The sequence below is a fragment of the Balaenoptera physalus genome, assembly GCF_965194825.1.
Source record: "Balaenoptera physalus genome assembly, chromosome: 3".
Taxonomy (NCBI): Eukaryota; Metazoa; Chordata; class Mammalia; order Artiodactyla; family Balaenopteridae; genus Balaenoptera; species Balaenoptera physalus.
In genome coordinates this window covers 6,866,119-6,885,189 of record NC_138890.1, presented here as the reverse complement: position 1 = coordinate 6,885,189, position 19,071 = coordinate 6,866,119, and the positions used below count along the sequence as shown (strand labels likewise).

The following is a 19,071-nucleotide window of genomic DNA, read 5'->3' as shown; positions in this document are numbered from 1 at the left end:
AACTAAGACCCGGTGCAGCCAAATAAATAAATAACTAAATATTTTTTTAAAAGAGCCTTAAAAAACATATAATTTCTGGTTAACAAGAAATTTTCCTGATGTTGAAAATAATACCTGCTTGTAAATAATTTTAACATTACAGAAATTGAATCTATTTCTAATCCCTGGTCCCACAGGGAATCATTGTAAAAAGTTCGGCTTATCGTCTTCTAAAACTTTGTCTTGTTGACTGAAAAAAAAATGCACAATGTGAGAGTTGTGAGTTAAGTTTTATTAGGGACAAAATGAGGACTATAGCCCAGGAGACAGCCTCTCAGATAGCTCTGAGGAACTGCTCCCAAGAGGTGGGGGAGGAGGTCAGTATACATATGACTTTAACGAAGGGGGATACGTGCAATCAAGCACACGTTTGGTAGAAAGTTGCTGCTAGTCGCAAGGAGCAGATGTCTCCGTTAATAATTTTAGTGCTTTTCTAAATATGAGAAGATGGAAGAAACTAGACTGATAAAATCTTCCGAAAAATCTAACTATCGGAAGACCTGTTCTGCCAGTTTTTCCCAGAGCACAGAGTGCCTCATTCCTGATCTCCACCCTGAACTCCTTTCAGGGTGCGTTGAAGGTCAGCCACTGCAGTGGCTAGTGATTTCACTCTTGCAGAACCAGAAGGCAAGTGACAATTTTTAGTTGGCCGTCTATTATTGTGACTTTGGACAAAAAACAATCACGGGCATCTCTTCATTTCCCTCCTGAGTTTGAGACCAGTCACAGGACTCAGCAATGAGAACATCAGCTGCATGGCCCATAAAAGCAGGACTGAAACACGTGGCTCCACTATGCAGCCTGGTGGGTTTTCTGATATTCCACCCCTAAATTTGCCAAACCTACTCGGGCATGGCAGAGCTGGTCAACCACAAGGCTCCTCTAGATGCTTACTGCATGACCCCAGCCTGATCCAAATACCCTCTGTCTGGGGCCCAGAAGACTCCAAAAGGCAGACAGAAAGGGTGTGAACCGTTCGGACTCAGCTCCTTCTTCCAAACCCACTATTCAGATAAAGTGTGTGCATGTATATGTGCAGAGAGGGATCAGGACGGTCGCTTCAGCTGAAACTCCCCCTACTCGGACCCAGGGAGCCAGAGGAATGGAGTTTCTGCCCTAACTCAGACTAAAGTAGATGCATACCTGTTTAAAAAAAATTTTTTTTTTGATTTTTTAAAAAATAAATTTATTTACTTACGTATTTTTGGCTGTGTTGGGTCTTCGTTGCTGCACGCGGGCTTTCTCTAGTTGCGGCGAGCAGGGGCTACTCTTTGTTGTGGTGCACGGGCTTCTCACTGCGGTGGCTTCTCTTGTTTTGGAGCACGGGCTCTAGGCGCGTGGGCTTCAGTAGTTGTGGCACGTGGGCTCAGTAGTTGTGGCTCGAGGGCTTAGGTGCTCCGCATCATGGGGGATCTTCCCGGACCAGGGCTCGAACACGTGTCCCCTGCATTGGCAGGCGGATTCTTAACCACTGCGCCACCAGGGAAGTCCCCATACCTGTTTTGTGTCTATCTCAGCCTATCGACAAGGATGCTATCAGCTAGGGATGCCTGGAGCACTAACCTGGGCCCAGACTTAACGCAGCGAGCCTCCACAGATATTTCCCCAACCTGAGCCACTGCTGTGTGGCTGGACTGGCCCTTATGGTTTCTTATTATGATTGTGATGAAATAAATTTATTTTAAGGCTGGACAAGAAAAAATTTAAACATAAGATTCTCTCTCTGCCCATTTGGGCCACTACCTCCTCTCCCTTTTGTACAATGTGCATCTGCATTATACATTAACCAGACCTCCTTAGAAGACACAAGAATACCTGCCCAACTGTAAAGAGCAATTTTCTCCTGGCACCAGCAAGGTAACTCCTTGGGAGATAACATTCCTTTCTTAATCTTGTAAAAGGTCACAGTGACTGACTCTTTGCCTTGTACGTGCAGATCTGTACTTTGTGAACTCTCAGCATGTCACTTTGACATATAACCTTTTTCTCAAAAAAATGTATATAACTCTGCTTTGACCTGTAACTGGTGGAAAAGTCCTCAGAGCTTCCTGAAAGACTGTCTCCCAGGTTATAATCCTCAGGTTGGCTAGAATAAAATTCTCTATTTCTTTATTAGATTGACTACTAATTTTTTTTTTTTTCACTGACAATTCCAAGAAGCACCTCAGCAACAATCAACAGGGAACTTGAAAAAACAAGGTTTATTAGTCACAGGTCCTAAAAGGTACGAGGGCATGACTAAGGTCTCGGATAGAAGGAGATAGGAAGCACAGACCTGGGTTCTGTCTTTCTTGGGGTCGAGGGTGGGGTAACAAGTATTTTAAGGTTTCACTCTGTATTGGTGAACTTAAAACATAAGAGCAGGAACTAGGGGGCAGGAAGAGAAAAATGGGATCACTTAAACAATCGGTTATCTAGGTTGCCCAGGGATCGCTAAAAGAGGACCTTCATGGATGGGGCAGCCTTGTTTCTATCTGGTTGTGTAGCTAATAACTGTGTTATGCAACTGGTAATAGATTTATCTGAAATGGATGTCTTTGAAGTAGATGCCTCAGCACTCAAAAGCTAATGTCAGCCATGTACACTGCACCTTCTTAAATGCAAAGATATTCCCTGAGCTTCTCGGGGAGAAACTCCCCCAACAAAAGAAGAGCCTTTTTCTGCCTAACTCGTTAAGATGCTTGCAGATCTCGTTGGAGTGTTCTCCCTCTTGCAATAATCATTTTGAATGAAGTCTCTCTTTACCAATGTCCAGAATTATTTTTATTTGACAATGCAGAACAAACAAACAAAAATCCTCATTTTAAAAAATATCTATATATTTATTTTATTATTTATTTATTTGGTTGCTCCGGGTCTTAGTTGTGGCAGGCGGGCTCCTTAGTTGTGGCATGTGAACTCTTAGTTGCAGCATGCATGTGGGACCTAATTCCCTGACCAGGGATCAAACCTGGGCCCCCTGCATTGGGATCACGGAGTCTTAACCACTGCACCACCAGGGAAGTCCCTCAGAGTCATTCTTGACTCCTTGCCCCCAAACTACACATCAAATCCATCAGCAGACAGTCATCGGCTCTGCCTTATTTCTAGCATCAGAGCACTGTCCCACTCCTTCCATCCTCCCCTGCCACCTTTGTCTAGACATCTCCATCTGTCATCAGGATTATTGCCTTAACTTTCTAATTGTCCTCCCCAATTCTATATTTGCTTCCATGAAGTCACACACAAGACAGAGATCTTTTAAAAATATACATCAGATAATGTAGCTCAAAACCCTTCAGGGGCTCCCCACCACACTCAGAGTAAAACCCAAAATTCTTACCGTTGCCCAGATGGCCCCATATGATCTGACTCTGTTACTTCTCTGATTTTATCTCCTGCTGGTCTCCAACCTTCACAATTCACTTCAACCATTTTAGGTATTGAGCTTCTGCTGTTGGTCAAAGAGGGCAAACATTTCCTGCCTCAGGACCTTTGCACTTGCTGTTCATTCTTCCTCCAGAAATTCTCACAGTCCCCAAATTCCTTCAGCCTGATTGCTGGGGGTAATGTGGAAATACTGTGTCTAGATAACTCTGGGCCTTAGTTTTCCCATTTGCTAAGCCGTCGCTCTTCCCCGCCGCAAGCCCAAGCACTAAGCACTGCTAGAACCCAAAGGTATAGTGGTAAGGAAAAATGCTTTTTTTAAAAAATCTTTTTTCTCTTTTTTTTGTTTTGTTTTTTTCTCTTTTTGTTTATTCTTTTCTTTTTTCTTTTTTTAGTTAAAAAATTTTTATTATTTTTATTTATTTTTTTACTCATATGGCATTCTCTCCCTCTCACTCTCGCAAAGGAAGAGAAGAACGATCATCAATGGCTAATGGCAGCTGCAGAAGCAACACCAAGAACGAGCTTCATGCTCAGGACAGAACACTACACCTCCTCCTCGTGGTTTCAGGTGCTCTACACATTCAGAGAAACTTCTCTAGAAACGACCTATAGAAATGATCCCTGAAAGTATAGTCTTGAAAAATGCTTTCTTAAAATGAGAACTTTCCAATACGGAAAGGAAAGTTTTATGGTTGATTTCAAAAGTAGCCAGTTGAGATAGAATCTAATACCCTTGATTCCCAGCAGATGGCAGCACATCACCAGATTTGCCATGTAGATTATTCACTATAACTTCATGGGACTTCGCTGGTGGCGCACTGGTTAAGAATCCGCCTGCCAGTGCAGGGGACACGGGTTCCAGTCCTGGTCCGGAAAGATCCCACATGCTGCGGAGCAACTAAGCCCGTGCACCACAACTACTGAGCCTGCGCTCTAGAGCCTGTGAGCCACAACTACTGAGCCTTCGTGCCACAACTATTGAAGCCCATGAGCCTAGAGCCCGTACTCTGCAACAAGAGAAGCCACCGCAATGAGAAGCCTGCACACTGCAAAGAAGAGTAGCCCCTGCTCTCCGCAACTAGAGAAAGCCTGTGAGCAGCAACGAATACCCAACGCAACCAAAAATAAATAAACTTATTTGAAAAATATTAAAACTTCATAACACAGGAATTAAGAGAAGCTGCTAACGTTTGTATTCCTCTTCACCCTTCGTAAGGGGAAAAATGAAAGGAATTCGTATTTGTTGAATATCCACTTTATCAGCAGGATCCTCTGATTTACACCTATGATTTAAATCAGAGCACATCCCTCATCTCTCAGAATTCCCCAAAAATAATCAAATGGGAAATGAAACGAAAATTTAGATGTATGTATGTACAGTGTCTAGGAGCTAACCTAATAGAAAGATACAACCCACTGAAGAAGAAAAATTTAAACTTTAACACCCTAAAGAAGGAACAGGGTAAACAGGATGATCCCTTTGTGGACAGATACCTTCCTAAACCTGGTGTTCTGTTGTATAAGGGTCTCCGAATGGTAGAGAAAAGGAGCAAGAACAGCCTGTATTGATTGGATATCCTGAGGACTGGCCAACTAGAAGCGAGGCCCCGCCCAAGCCCCGCCCTCACACCTGAACCCCTCCCCCAGGTCGGACCCCGAGCCTGGAGCCCGGCTTAGCCCCGCCCACCAGATCCTGTGCCTACGCCCAGCCTCGCCTTCTAGGATTGGTCTTCAGCCCTGGTCACGCCCCCAGGCCTTATCTCCGCCCAGGCCACGCCCTCCAAGAATCTTTCTCCCCTCTAGCTCCGTCCACTTACCCTGGTAAGTGGCGCCAGGCTGCAGCGATTTCAGGAACGTGCCCGCCCCTCTGGCTTCTTTAGGCTCCTCCTTACGGCCCCCCCCCTTTCCGGCTCACAAAACTGGAAGCGGAAGTGGGGATCAGCGGGCCTGCAGCCGCAGCGGGCGTCAAGGTCACTCAGCAGAGGTACGGACTGCCGGGTTGGGGGGTTGGTCAGGGTCACTGGGTAGGTTCAGTCCCACCCCAGTAGTGCTTTTTTCCCGACCCACTGGGGTCGGGGAAGAGCTTAAGTGGAATTACGTTCAGGTGACGCTGGGCCTCAGTTTTCTCATCTTTCAAACTGTTGTCCACCCTCCCGCCCACAAGCACAAGGCAGATGTTATAACCCAAAGGTATGGTGGGATGCGAAAATGCTTCTTTAAATGAGAACTTTCAAAACAACATGGGCATGGATGATGGCAAAAAATATGCTTTGTGAAAGAAGCTGTGAAAATTAATAAATAAAACCTCACTTAAAATGGACTCCGTTTAAAATGAGGTTTAGGGCTTCCCTGGTGGCGCAGTGGTTAAGAATCTGCCTGCCAATGCAGGGGACACGGGTTCGAACCCTGGTCTGGGAAGATCCCACATGCCGCAGAGCAGCTAAGCCCGTGTGCCACAACTGCTGAGCCTGCGCTCTAAAGCCCGCGAGCCACAACAACGGAGCCCACATTGCTACAACTACTGAAGCCCATGCGCCTAGAGCCCATGCTCTGCAACAAGAGAAGCCACTGCAATGAGAAGCCTGTGCACTGCAACGAAGAGTAGCCCCTGCTCGCCGCAACTAGAGAAAGCTCACTTGCAGCAACGAAGACCCAATGCAGCCAAAAATAAATAAAATAAATTTTTTTTAAATAAATAAATAAAATGAGGTTTATTTCTTTTCACAGACGACACTAAAGAACTCTCCTTATTAAAAAGACATCATTCAGAAAGGGAAAAGTAAGCTATAATGAGGGATAGGATATTTGCAACATATATATCTGAAAAGTAACAGAATAAGTGAATAAAGTTTGCAAATCATAAGAAAAAGACAAAGGTCTGAAGAAAAATGGGCAAGAGCCTTGAGTAGGCAGTTCATGAAAGATTTCCAAACAATCAATAAACACATGAAAGGACTTCCGTGGCAGCCCAGTGGTTAAGACTCCACGCTTCTGCTGAAGGGGGCACAGGTTTGATCCCTGGTTAGGGAACTAAGGTCCCTCATGCTGTGTGGTGTGGCAAAAAACAAAACAAAACAAAACCAAAACCCAAACCAAAAAACAAACAAATGAAAAGCTGCTCAGTTTCAGTGATCAGTGAAATGGAAATAAAATCATGCTGAGATGCTAGTATACACCCAACACAGTGTCGAAATTTAAAGGCTGACAATATCAAGTATCGGTAGGGATGTGGAGCACCAGGAATGCTCACAGACTATGTGGGAGTGTAAATTTTTACAATCATATTCCTTCTAACCAACAGAATTTGGTTATATGCAATATGTGATACAATATGGCAGAGGTGATGGGATGCCGCTCCTGTTTTATACAATGCATTGTATTGTATAGAACTTGGTAGCAGACTTTTCCTAATCTTCGTCTGTTGCTGGCATTGAAGAAGCAAGCTCTCATGAATCATACAGCCAAAAGGATAATTCTGCCAATGACCTGATGGAGCTTAGGAACAGATTCTTTTGCAGATGAGTCTCTGGTCAAGATCCACCCCTGGGTGACATCTGAATTACAGCCTTGTGAAACCCTAAAACAGAGAACCCAGCTAACCTACAGAACGTGAGATAATATGTGTTGTGTAAGCCAATAAGCTTATGGTAATTTGTTACACAGCATAGAAAATTAATACAATCCATTTGGAAAACAGACCTATTATGGTAGAAGATATGCATGCCCAAGGACCCTGTAATTCCACTCTTTGGAATGTATATAACAGGCATGCTTGCACATGACCACCAAGAGCTATGTACAAAAATATTCATATATGCAGTATTTGAAATAGCCCCACACTAGAAACAATTTAAGGTCCATCATCACTGATATGGGTAAATAAATTGTGGTGTATTCAATACAACGGAATACCATACATTAATTATCAAGAATGAACTCAAGTATACACAATAATATGTACGAATCTCACGGTAAGTGAAAGAAACTAAAAATTTTTAAATGTTGTGTGGTTCCATTTCTCTAATACTCGAAAATATGCAAAATAAAACTGCAGTATTAGGAATGAATACTCGGGTAGTAAAAGTATAAAGAAAGGCAAGGAAGTGATTAACATAAAATCCAGGGATATTGCTGCCTTTGAGGTGGGGAGCTAGGGGTTTGTGATTAAGAAGGGACACATGAGATTTCTAAGGTCGTGGGGATTTTCATTTAAAAAGTATTCATCACAGTATAAATTTGTTTTTTCCTTTTTGGTGTTGTATTTCTTATTTTTAAAAAAAGGTTAAAAAGAAAAAAGATTGGATGAACCTCCACCCAGCGTAACTTGGAAATGTAGTAGAAACATTCCAATGTGGCATTGACTTGTTTTCTTGTATATATTTATTCTACCATCTGTCCTCCTCCGCAATTGAAATAAAATTTCTGTGAAGACATGACTCAAATATTCCCTATATGAATGAATGAAAGGAAAAGTATTAAGGGAAATGATGGTAACCACATAAAACCAACAAATTATAAATATATAAACGATATAAACATATACATACCTATAGAATGTCTAAAAATCCATTAATATTTATCTTATAAAACTGGATAGATTTAAATAAAGTTAACAGTCCCAAGATTAACATACAAATGTAAGACAAGTTCAAAGATAATATAGAAAAACTTCTGAGAAGGGACAGTAAAGTTTAGAAATAAAGAATAGTGAAGAGGGATGTGTCAGTTATCCATTGCTGCATAACAAACCACCTGGAAACTTAGTACCTCCTTTACCGCGTTGCAAGAGCTCAAAGAAAAGCATTCTTTGAGCCTCCCGCCGCCTGGCTGCTCTAGGGTAGGCGCGAGGACCCGCCCAATCGACTTCAGCGGCCCTGGTCCCGCCCCGTGTCCCGTCCTCCCGCCTGGCCCCGCCCCCAAGATCCCTAGCAGAGCCCGCCCGGCGGGGCCCAACGGCTCCTGTGAGAGAACGCTAGGTCTCGGCCTCGAGGCTGGCGGATGCAATGGTCGCCGCTCCTGCCTCCTCAAGCGCTCCTAGGTCGGGTCCTGGAGCCTTCCACCTTCCAAGGAAGTGGAGAGGGCGCCCCCAGAGCTGCTATCTTTTCCAAAACTGCGCCACTGTTTCCCTCGCAATCTGCCTCTGGCACTGACAAGCAGGTTCGCGTGCGGCCCCGCCTCTTGGGGGGCGGGTTCTCGGCGAGGGTTGGGAGAAGGTGCTCCGGGGGCGGGGTCTTGGTAAGGGCGGGGAGACGGAGCTCGGTACGGCGGGGTCCCGGAGAGGGTGGGGAGACCGGGCTCTGGGAGGCGGTACGTAGGCGAGGGAGAGGGGCGTGGAGCTCCAAGGGGCGGGGTCTGAGCGAGTGCGCGGCCCTGGACCTCTGGAGGCGGGGTTTCAAGCGACTGGGAGTCGAGATGTCGTTGACCTTCCGTCCTCGTGTCCTTTCGTTCTCTTAACCTGGGCATTTCGTCGGTTTTTCGGGTGAGAGGTGCCGGTGAGATTTAATCAAGGAGGTCCTTTTCTGCCCTCCTTGTACAAGAGAATTTTACCTGTGACTTTTGCTTTTTTGAGCGGCATTGAGGTGAGGTTTTAAGATAAACTGTTTTTCAGTTATTTATGTTTGACAAATTCGTTTGGGAAAATACTTTCGGGATTCTAGGGTGAGTGTAAATAAGCAAGTGTAATAAAGAAAATAAAACGAAAGAGGAGAAGTGAAAACGTAAATAACAGGTCTTACAATTAAAATAAGATTATTCAGCTCTTAAGTCAACTCCAGCTCTCCTCCAGAGGCTGTGACCCCCGCAGAGTTTAAAAATATAGGGATCTCTTATATTGATATTATTAAAAGGGATTTTGGTGCCATATATTTGTAGTTAAAGCGTGATAGGAATCCAAAGTATAAGTGAAATACGTGAGATTGCATTTCTTAAAAACATAAGGACTCTCCAGAAAAAAGGAGGAAGTAGCTTTCCTAATATTAGTCGCAGAAAATCGAATTTACTAACCTTAAACGAGATGTGGTTTGACCAAGTGGGGTTTTTTCAGGGAAGTTAAAAACTCATGGGTGAGAAATTGGAGGAAAAATAACTCTGGAGGAAATTCAGCAACATAGGCTCCTTGTTTCTGAAAATGTTTCTCACACCTTACCTTTTTCATGAGAATTTTTCTTAAAAGTTTCAGAAATAACACGGGTGGTTTATATTGTGGACAGGCATTTAAGTTAATTCCTGTGTTAATGTTTGTATTGTATCTCTAGTGGATGTGTGCACCTTCTCAATCTAGCTATAACTGAACATTTTCCAGGGCACTCAGCAAAACTCATTGGGTGCCAGATATGAACCAGACCTAGGTCGATGCGTGGGCACAGGGACAATAAAAAATGCACTGGTGCTGTCCCCACAGAGTAGGCTATTTAGAGCAGAAACATTGAAAACTGACTTGGGGGCCTGTAACAGAAGAACTTTAAGAACTGAAAGGTAAGTAGGACAGAGCTAGGCAGAGGCTGTGGAAGGAGGGGTTTTTTTTTTTTATGTTTAATGATTTATTTATTTATTTTTATAACATCTTTATTGGAGTATAATTGGTTTACCATGGTTTGTTAGTTTCTGCTTTATAACAAAGTGAATCAGTTATACATATACATATGTTCCCATATCTCTTCCCTCTTGCGTCTCCCTCCCTCCCACCCTCCCTATCCCACCCCTCTAGGTGGTCACAAAGCACAGAGCTGATCTCCCTGTGCTATGCGGCTGCTTTCCACTAGCTATCTATTTTACATTTGGTAGTGTATATATGTCCATGCCACTCTCTCACCCTGTCACATCTTACCCCTCCCCCTCCCCATAGAAAGTGCAGAATCCCAGAAGCAGGACAGAGCCTGGTGTGTTGCCTGAATGGAGGAAAGAGAGACCTGACCTGGGAAGTAGAGAATGATGAGAGAGGGAGGCAGTGTTTACCTGAAATCTGGGTTCACCTCTTGGTGGGTGTCGAGCCAAAAGACACAACCAAGCCAAAGAGCAAGAGAGGGAAGGATATATTACTTGCAGCAAGTAAGGAGTACACTGCGATCTTTCTCAATGCAGTGTCTCCTTGAACAGCAAAATTGGGGAAGTTTTAAGCTAAGGGTACATGAAGGGGCTCGAGCAGAAGAGAATTCAGCATAGAATTGGGTCAAAGGTTGCCAGAATCCAAGCTTTAGTTGATTGAAGTCACGGGGGTCAGAAAAGGTCAACATCGACTTTCCTTCGGTTCCGACCTGTCTGAGATCTCAGCATGTAGTTACCTAGGTGATTGTTATGTATATCCCTTGAGGAGGAATTAGGACTCCGTTTTATAGCTGAACTATTATTTCTTGACTACCTTTCCTTTGTTCTTGCATTCCCTCACTTCCCTTAAGATCATTAATTACTGAGACCTGTTCAAGGGCAAGCTTATGTCAAGAACGCCATTCCTGGTTCTCTGTCTCTCTGGGGACACCCCCTTGCCCCCACCCTGTCTGCTTACAGCAGGACTAGTTGGGACTTTAAGGAAATTGGAATTTATTGAAGAGTTTGAAGCAGGGATGTGATGTGATTCCGTTTGTGATTTAGCTAGAACATTCTAGCTCCTGGATTGGGAATAGACTTCAGGAAGCACTAGAGAAGGCATGGTGGCAAGAGAATAAGTCTAGGGATAGAAAAGAAGCAAAAGGATTTGAAAGAAGTGTAGGAAGTGGCATTAGAGGATTGGGTCGCTCCTTCATTTACTCAGTCATTTATTTACGAAAGGATGAAGAACACTTACTATGTGCTTGTGCTAGAATCGTGGATGGAGTCCAAGCAACAAACACGTACATGAATAAAATATACAGTACTGTTCTCATAATTACAAGGGAGATTGAGAAAAACTGACAGCTGTTGAAATTGCACTGCATAGAAAACCAGTGGAGGAATTAAAGAGATTTGATAGCCGAGCTACGAAAAATAAGTTCCCCATGAAGAGTCCTCCCAGGAAATGTATCAGTGTTATATCTCCAGCATGTGTGTTTATAAACAAAAGACCAGAAGGTCTGTGGTCCATCCTGCAGCCACCCCAGGGCCTCTCCTGAGCACTCAGCCAGCCAGTGCGGCCACCCCTACCCAGCGCACCAAAGGAGGTCCTGTCCAGACGGACTGGTCCTGTGAGATTCTTCTCCATTGCTGATGTGGGGAACCTCCACCCAACGTAATTTGGCCCTCAGGCCTGAGGAGAGCCAGGATCCCTTCTTTCTTTTCCTCTGGGCTCCAGCCTTCCGTCCACCTCTCCCTGGGGGCTGGACTCTCCCTAATGATAACTAATGATACAAATTGGGTCCCTCATGGAGGGAAAGGAGAAAATTTTTGGATGGAGAAGGTCAGGTGGCTCAGAGGCTGTCGCAGAAGGCTTTCCGAGAGAGGGTGTTGGCAGAAAACCTTGCAGGCTGGGATCAGGGACACCTGGGGATGGAGGGAAGGGGCGTGGAGGTTGGAGGGGAAGGTGTTGCGGGCTGGAGGTCATTTCCTGCTTGGAAAGGCCGGGGGGGGGGGGTGGTGGGGGGGGGGAGTGGAAGTTCTACATCAACAGCAGATAGCTTAGGGGTGGATCTGAGATTTAGAAGGACCAATGGCAGTGCTTTGGGCCAGGGTATTTCGAGGGTCTTATGTTTAAATAACCCTGAGGTTTGAGGATGGTAAGCACAGTGAAAATGTAAAACTGGCCAAACAGCATAGACTTGCCAAAGTGCCTGACCAGTGAGCTGGGTTCCTTGATCACTATTATGAAGTTTGAGAGAGGTTCCCCAGGGAGGGATAATCTTTTTTTCTTTAATTAATCAATTAATTAATTGATTCCTTATGTTTCTTTAATTAATCAATTTATTTTTGGCTGCGTTGGGTCTTCGTTGCTGCGCGCAGGGGCTACTCTTTGTTGCGGTGCGCGGACCTCTCACTATGGTGGCTTCTCTTGTTGCGGAGCACAGGCTCTAGGTGCGCAGGCTTCAGTAGTTGTGGCTCGCGGGCTCTAGAGCGCAGGCTCAGTAGTTGTGGTGCACGGGCTTAGTTGCTCCGTGGCATGTGGGATCTTCCCAGACCAGGGTTCGAACCCGTGTCCCCTGCATTGGCAGGCGGATTCTTAACCACTGCGCAACCAGGGAAGTCCTGGGATAATCTTTTCCAACAAAATTTTAGCCACAGAAGCAGCAGTGACCTGTCTACAGGGGAAAGCTTTGGTCCAGTGAGAAAACATACAGACCATGACTAAAACGTATTTATAGCCGTGAGATGGGGGCAGCTGCGTGAAATCCACTTGCCAAACCTCAAATGACCCATCAGGCAATTCAAAATGTCCAGGAACAGCGTGAACAGGTTTCCCTGCATTGTACTTTGGACAGGAGGGGCACGCAAGGTAGGTGGTCTTTGTAGGCTTCTTACTATTTCCCCACCAATAATGGTTCTTGAATGCTCTCATTTTGTCAGTGGACCAAAACGACAGGAGTGCGAATCTTAGAATTTCTAGTAGGACCAGTTATTTGGCCCAAACCGGAGTTCTTTCTTTTTATTGAACCAACAGTTACTTGGTCAATATATATATATTTTTTCCTTTTCTGGAGCCAATTGTTGGGCATTTCTAGTCAGTTTTTGTAAATTGTTATCTTGGGGAGTGTCTCTTTGGACCATGACTGAGGTTTGGCCTTTGGTTCCTTTGAGAGCAGTGTTTCGGGAAGAAATAGCAATGAGGTGGTTTCCTTTAGCCTCTAGGGAGTCAAACTTGGAATGCCCAGCATCTTAATAATAGCCAAGGTGGCGGGCAAGAGTAGGGCTTCCTCCCAGGAAAATAGCATCCACCTGCTAAAACTTTTGGCCTTAAAGGGATATAAAGTCTCCAAAGAAAAATTGCAGTTTGCTCATATTCAGGTTTGATATTTAGGGCACCCGATCTCAGAAGAAGGACTACATTTGGATGCAGATAGGCTTCGTGGCATCCTGAACTTCCCGAAACCTAAGACTAAGAGCCAGTTAGGAGGTTTTCTCGGGCCAGCCGGCTACTGTCGAAATTTGGATTCCAAATTTCTCTTATGGCTCAGCCCCTATAACGCTTTATTGAAAACCTGCAAACCTGACCCCATTAACTAGGGAGATCAAGATGACCCAGCTTTTGAAGCCTTAAAGAAAAGCTTGGACATCCTAATCATCAGCTTCCCTTTTTCCTCTTTGTATGTGAGAAGGAAGGGAATGCCCTTGGAGTACTCACCCAAAACAATAGGGACCATCACTGACCATGGGGTATTATAGCCAGCAGCTGGACTCTGGCATGGGCTAGTCCCCTTGCATGAGAGCCATTCCTGCCACTGCCCTTCTGGCTAAAGCCACTGAAGAGATGATCATGGGATCCCCTTTAACCATCTTTGTACCCCATGCAGTCAAAGCCCTCTTCATTTCTTGTCACACCTCAGCACTTTCCAATCAGCCGCCTCACCTCTAATGAAATCCTTTTGCTAATCGCTCCTCACATAACTCTCACATTGTACTCACCTCAACCCTGCTACTCTTCTCCCCTCCTTCACTGACGAAATCCCTCACAACCGCCTAACCCTGACAGATCACCTTTTGACTCCGCATAATAATTTATGGGAGACTTCTCCAACCAATGCAGATTTTTCAAGGTTTACCCATGGTTCTTATTTAAAGGGAGAAAATGGTAAATATTGTGCTGGATAAATATTGCAACTCCTTTTGATATCCTTGAGGCAGCACCTATATCTATGGCTACTTTGGTCCACCAGGCTGAATTATATGCTTTTACTCTGGCTTGTACTTTATCTGAGGGCAAAACCGCAAACATTTATACCGATGGAGTAGCCTTTGGGGTAGCGCATGGCTTTGGGGTGCTATGGAAGCAATGAGGTTTCCTTACCTCTAATGGGGAAAAGGTGAAAAATGGCTCTTATCTTCAATCCAAAATGGATAGATATTTGGATGTATATATATTATGTATGTAATAGATCTAAATAGAGTTTGTGTGTTTGTGTCTGTGAAAGTTTTGAGTGTTCATTGTACAGAATTTGAACAAGGAGAGTATGCATGATCACCTGTGCCACAAACGTTCCCCTCCACTGTCTCCATGGGAGGAGGGCCTAATGAACTGGGGGCACGGGGCCCATTCCCCCCCTGCCCCCCAAGTGGCAACAGCTGGGCTGTGCTGGCGGACTCCAGAGGCAGCTGCTTGTCACTGTGGCTAGGAGGACACCCACACACCTGTGGACTCCCAGGCATCTCGCTCTAGTCCCACCTGGGGCACGTGGGCTTCCCTCTGCCGGCACCACTTTATTTATTTACATATTTATTTACACAGGGACAAACGTCTGTTGCTCACTTTGAACCTGGCACAGCACCCACTTCAGGGGACAAGATAGACTTGTGAGTGGCATTGAAATACTTATTACAAATGTCACATATAACATTACAATTGGTTTTTGTAACTTTTGTATATTTTATATCCTATAAAAATTTTTTAAACTAAAAAAGCTATTTAAGTGGGCTAATTGACCTGTATATGCTTTTGGATTTTTTATGCATACTGCATTCATCTGTGAATAATGACGGATGTGTTTTTCCCTTTCCAGTCCTCAAAGTATTCTTTTCTTTGCTTTTTCAGCTTTACTGCCCTGATGGGGACCTCCAGTACCATCATGACATAAAGTGGTGACAGCTGCCATCCTTGTCTTTCTTCGGACTTCAAAGGGAAATTTTTCAACTTTTCACCAGTAAGTTATGGCTCCTTTTTTTGTTTTCATTTGGAAAACATTTTAAGCTTACAGAATAAAAAATTGTAAGAACAGGACAGTGAAATCTCATTTGCTCTTTGTCTAGATTCAACATTTGTTAACATTTTGCCACATTTTTTTTTCTCTCTCTCTATACATGTAATAATTGTCAACACTATCTTTTTTGAACCATTTGAGAGTAAGTTGCAGAAATAACCCTTCACCTCTAAAGATCTCAGCATGTGTCTCTTAAAAACATTCTCTTTTGTAACCTCAGTTCAGTTACCACATTCTGGAAGGTGTATGTTTTTATTTATTTTTTTAATTTTTAAATTTAATTTTTTTATTATTTTTTAGAGGACCCCTGCCCATTTCTTTATTTATTTGTTTGTTTTCCCCCAAATTTTAAAAATGGCTTTTAAAAATTGAGGCAAAGTTTACCAAAAATGAAATACACAGATCTTAAGTGAACAATTTCAAGAGGTTTGCCAAATATGTTCATCTGAATAACTAACATCCCAATCAAGGATATGAGTTTCCCATCACCCTAGAAAGTTCCGGGTGCCCTTTCCCAGACAGTCTCCAACTCTAAGAGCTGCTACTTTGTGATTCCTGTCACCAGACATTATTTTTTCATGTCCTTGAACTGTATATAATTGGAATTACATAAACTGATGGAATTATATAACTGAAATAGAATTATATATTAATTATAACATAATTACATTTATATTATTAATAATGTATCATATGAAATACTGTTATATTATTAATAATATAATATGGTATAATACAAAATGATAAACTATAATTAATAATATACTTGATAATAGGACTAAAGATGCTAAGTAATAGCATGATTGATAATATAATTTAAATCATATAAATTATAACTTCTATAAACTATAATATAAATAATTTATTTTTTATTTTTAAATTTTTATTTATTAATTTAAAAAAATAATTTATTTTTTATTTATTTATTTTTGGCTGCATTGGGTCTTCGTTGCTGTGCGCGGGCTTTCTATAGTTGCAGCGAGCAGGGGCTACTCTTCCTTGCAGTGCTCAGCCTTCTCATTGCAGTGGTTTCTCTTGTTGCGGAGCACGGGGCTCTAGGTGTGTGGGCTTCAGTAGCTGCGGCACGCAGCCTCAGTAGTTGCGGCGCACGGGCTTAGGTGCTCCGTGGCATGTGGGATCTTCCCGGACCAGAGATTGAACCCGTGTCCCCTGCATTGGCAGGCGGATTCTTAACCACTGCGCCACCAGGGAAGCCCTTTTAATTTTTTTTATTGAAGTATAATTGCTTTATAATGTTGTGTTAGTTTCTGCTGTACAATAAAGGGAATCAGCTATATGTATATCTATATCCCCTCCCTCTTGGACCTCCCTCCCACCCCACCCCCCATCCCACCCATCTAGGTAGTCACAGAGCACTGAGCTGAGCTCCCTGTGCTATAGAGCAGGTCCCCACTAGCTATCTATTTTACACATGGTAGTGTATTTATGTCAAACCTAATCTCCCAATTTGTCCCACCCTCCCCTTCCCCCGCTGTGTCCACATGTCCATTCTGTATGTCTGTGTCTCTATTCCTGCCCTGCATATAGGTTCATCTGTACCCTTCTTTTTAGATTCCATATATATGCATTAATATACGATATTTGTTTTTCTCTTTCTGGCTTACTTCACTCTGTATGACAGATTCTAGGTCCATCCACATCTCTACAAATGACCCAATTTCGTTCCTTTTTATGGCTAATATTCTATTTTATATATGTACCACATCTTCTTTATCCATTCATCTGTTGTTGGACATTTAGGTTGTTTCCATGTCCTGGCTATTGTAAATAGTGCTGCAATGAACATTGGGGTACATGTGTCCTTCTGAATTATGGTTATCTCAGGGTAGATGCCCAGTAGTGGGATTGCTGGGTCATATGGTAGTTCTATTTTTAGTCTTTTAAGGAACCTCCATACTGTTCTCCATAGTAGCTGTATCAATTTACATTCCCACCAACAGTGCAAGAGGGTTCCCTTTTCGCCACACCCTCTCCAGCATTTATTGTTTGCAGATTTTTTGATGATGGCATTCTGATTATTGAGTCAGTGATACCTCACTGTAGTTTGATTTGCGTTTCTCTAATAATTAGTGATGTTGAGCATCTTTTCATGTGCCTCTTGGCCATCTGTATGTTTTCTTTGGTGAAATGTGTATTTAGGTCTTCCACCCATTTTTTAATTGGGTTGTTTGTTTTTTTGATATTGAGCTTAAGGTGTAGGTTTTTAGAAAACTTTTCCGATGAGCCTGTTACCTCCTTTTTAATTTTTTTTTTAATATTTATTTATTTGGCTGCGCCGGGTCTTCGATGTGGCATGTGGGATCTTCGTTGCTGCGTGCAAGATCTTTGTTGCAGCATGTGGGATCTTTTTTTTTTTTAGTTGCGGCACACGGGCTCTTAGTTGGCAGCATGCGGGATCTAGTTCCCTGACCAGGCATGGAACCCAGGCCCCTGCATTGGGAGCGCAGAGTCTTAACCACTGGACTGCCAGGGAAGTTCCCCTTTTCTTATTTGTTAACTTTTTTTTTTGGCGCTCTGCTTGGCCTGTGGGATCTTAGTTTCCCGACTAGGATAGAACCCTGCAGTGGAAGCGAGGGATCTTAACCACTGGACCACCAGGGAGGTCCTGACTTTTCTTTTTTTGTCATTGAATAGATAGTGATTTTATCAAATATGTTTACTGGGGGCTTCCCTGGCGGTGCAGTGGTTAAGAATCTGCCTGCCAACACGGGTTTGAGCCCTGGGCCGGGAAGACCCCACATGCCACAGAGCAACTAAACCCATGCGCCACAACTACTGAAGCCCGCGTGCCTAGAGCCCGTGCTCCGCAATAAGAAGCCACAGCAATGAGAAGTCTGTGCACCGCAACGAAGAGTAGCCCCCCCTCACCACAACTAGAGAAGCCCCATGCGCAGCAACAAAGACACAACGCAGCCAAAAATTTAATTAATTAATTAATTAATTAATTTTAAAAAATGTTTTCTGAATCTATTGAGATGATCATATGGTTTTTCTCCTTCAGTCTATTAATGTTGTAAATTCCATGAATTGGTTTTTTTTAAAATGTTAAACCTGACTTGGATCCCTTTGTGGTTGTGGTAGATTATCTTTTTTTTAATTAATTAATTAATTAATTAATTAATTTATTTATTTATTGACACCACGTGGCTTGTGGGATCTTAGTTCCCTGACCAGGGATTGAACCCATGCCGCCTGCAGTGGAAGCGCAGAGTCCTAACCACTGAACCACCAGAGAATTCCCTTTATTTTTATTTTCATTTATACATTTTAAACTTTTTTTACATGTTACGTTTATTTACACATTTTATCTATACATTTTTTATTTGTATTATTTATTATTTATAAATGTATTTTACATTCTTTATATTTTACATTTATTTATAAATTTTTCATTTATACATTTTACTAAGGTACATTCAGTGTGCTGATACCTTCTCTCTGCTGTTTGCATTTATGCTCATGAATGAGATGGGCTCCTTATTATTATCTGGTGTATCCTTGACATATGGAACTTTTCAGTGTCAGCGTGGGTTTGGGGAATCCATGGGTAGGACTCTTTTATGACCTGGTGGGAGCTGAATTTTTCCGAAAGTAACGTTCATATGCTCATGCCAGTTCCCTGCTGGAGATGTTTTGGACCACAGAGGTATTGTGAATTTGGCCTGATACCCACGGGAAGTGGACTTGTGTTTGCAAATTCTCAGGAGAGAGTTTTGCCCCCAAAACCCAGCACCGAGACCAGAAGGACCCTGGTCTGCCCCCCAGTCATTCTTCAGCAAGCATTCATGCCGGGGAGGGCTGGGTAGGTGTGTGGAAGGCTGCTTGGAGC

General features: G+C 43.3%; 1 protein-coding gene and 1 long non-coding RNA gene across 6 annotated transcripts in view; one reads left to right on the top strand and one right to left on the bottom strand.

The window, feature by feature from the left end:
- LOC309658378 overlaps positions 1–19,071 on the bottom strand; it is a 201,766-nt gene that overhangs the window by 113,598 nt on the left and 69,097 nt on the right. The gene's annotated exons all lie outside the window — the stretch shown is intronic.
- The window catches only part of LOC309658360 (uncharacterized protein), a 40,818-nt gene continuing 26,361 nt past the window's right edge, over positions 4,615–19,071 (top strand). For 2 of the 5 annotated variants that reach the window (XM_082456840.1, XM_082456836.1), the window contains exons 1-2: positions 8,679–8,987; positions 15,056–15,164. The gene's annotated coding sequence lies outside the window, so the exon portion shown is untranslated. The other 3 variants (XM_082456839.1, XM_082456837.1, XM_082456838.1) reach the window with 3 other exon arrangements.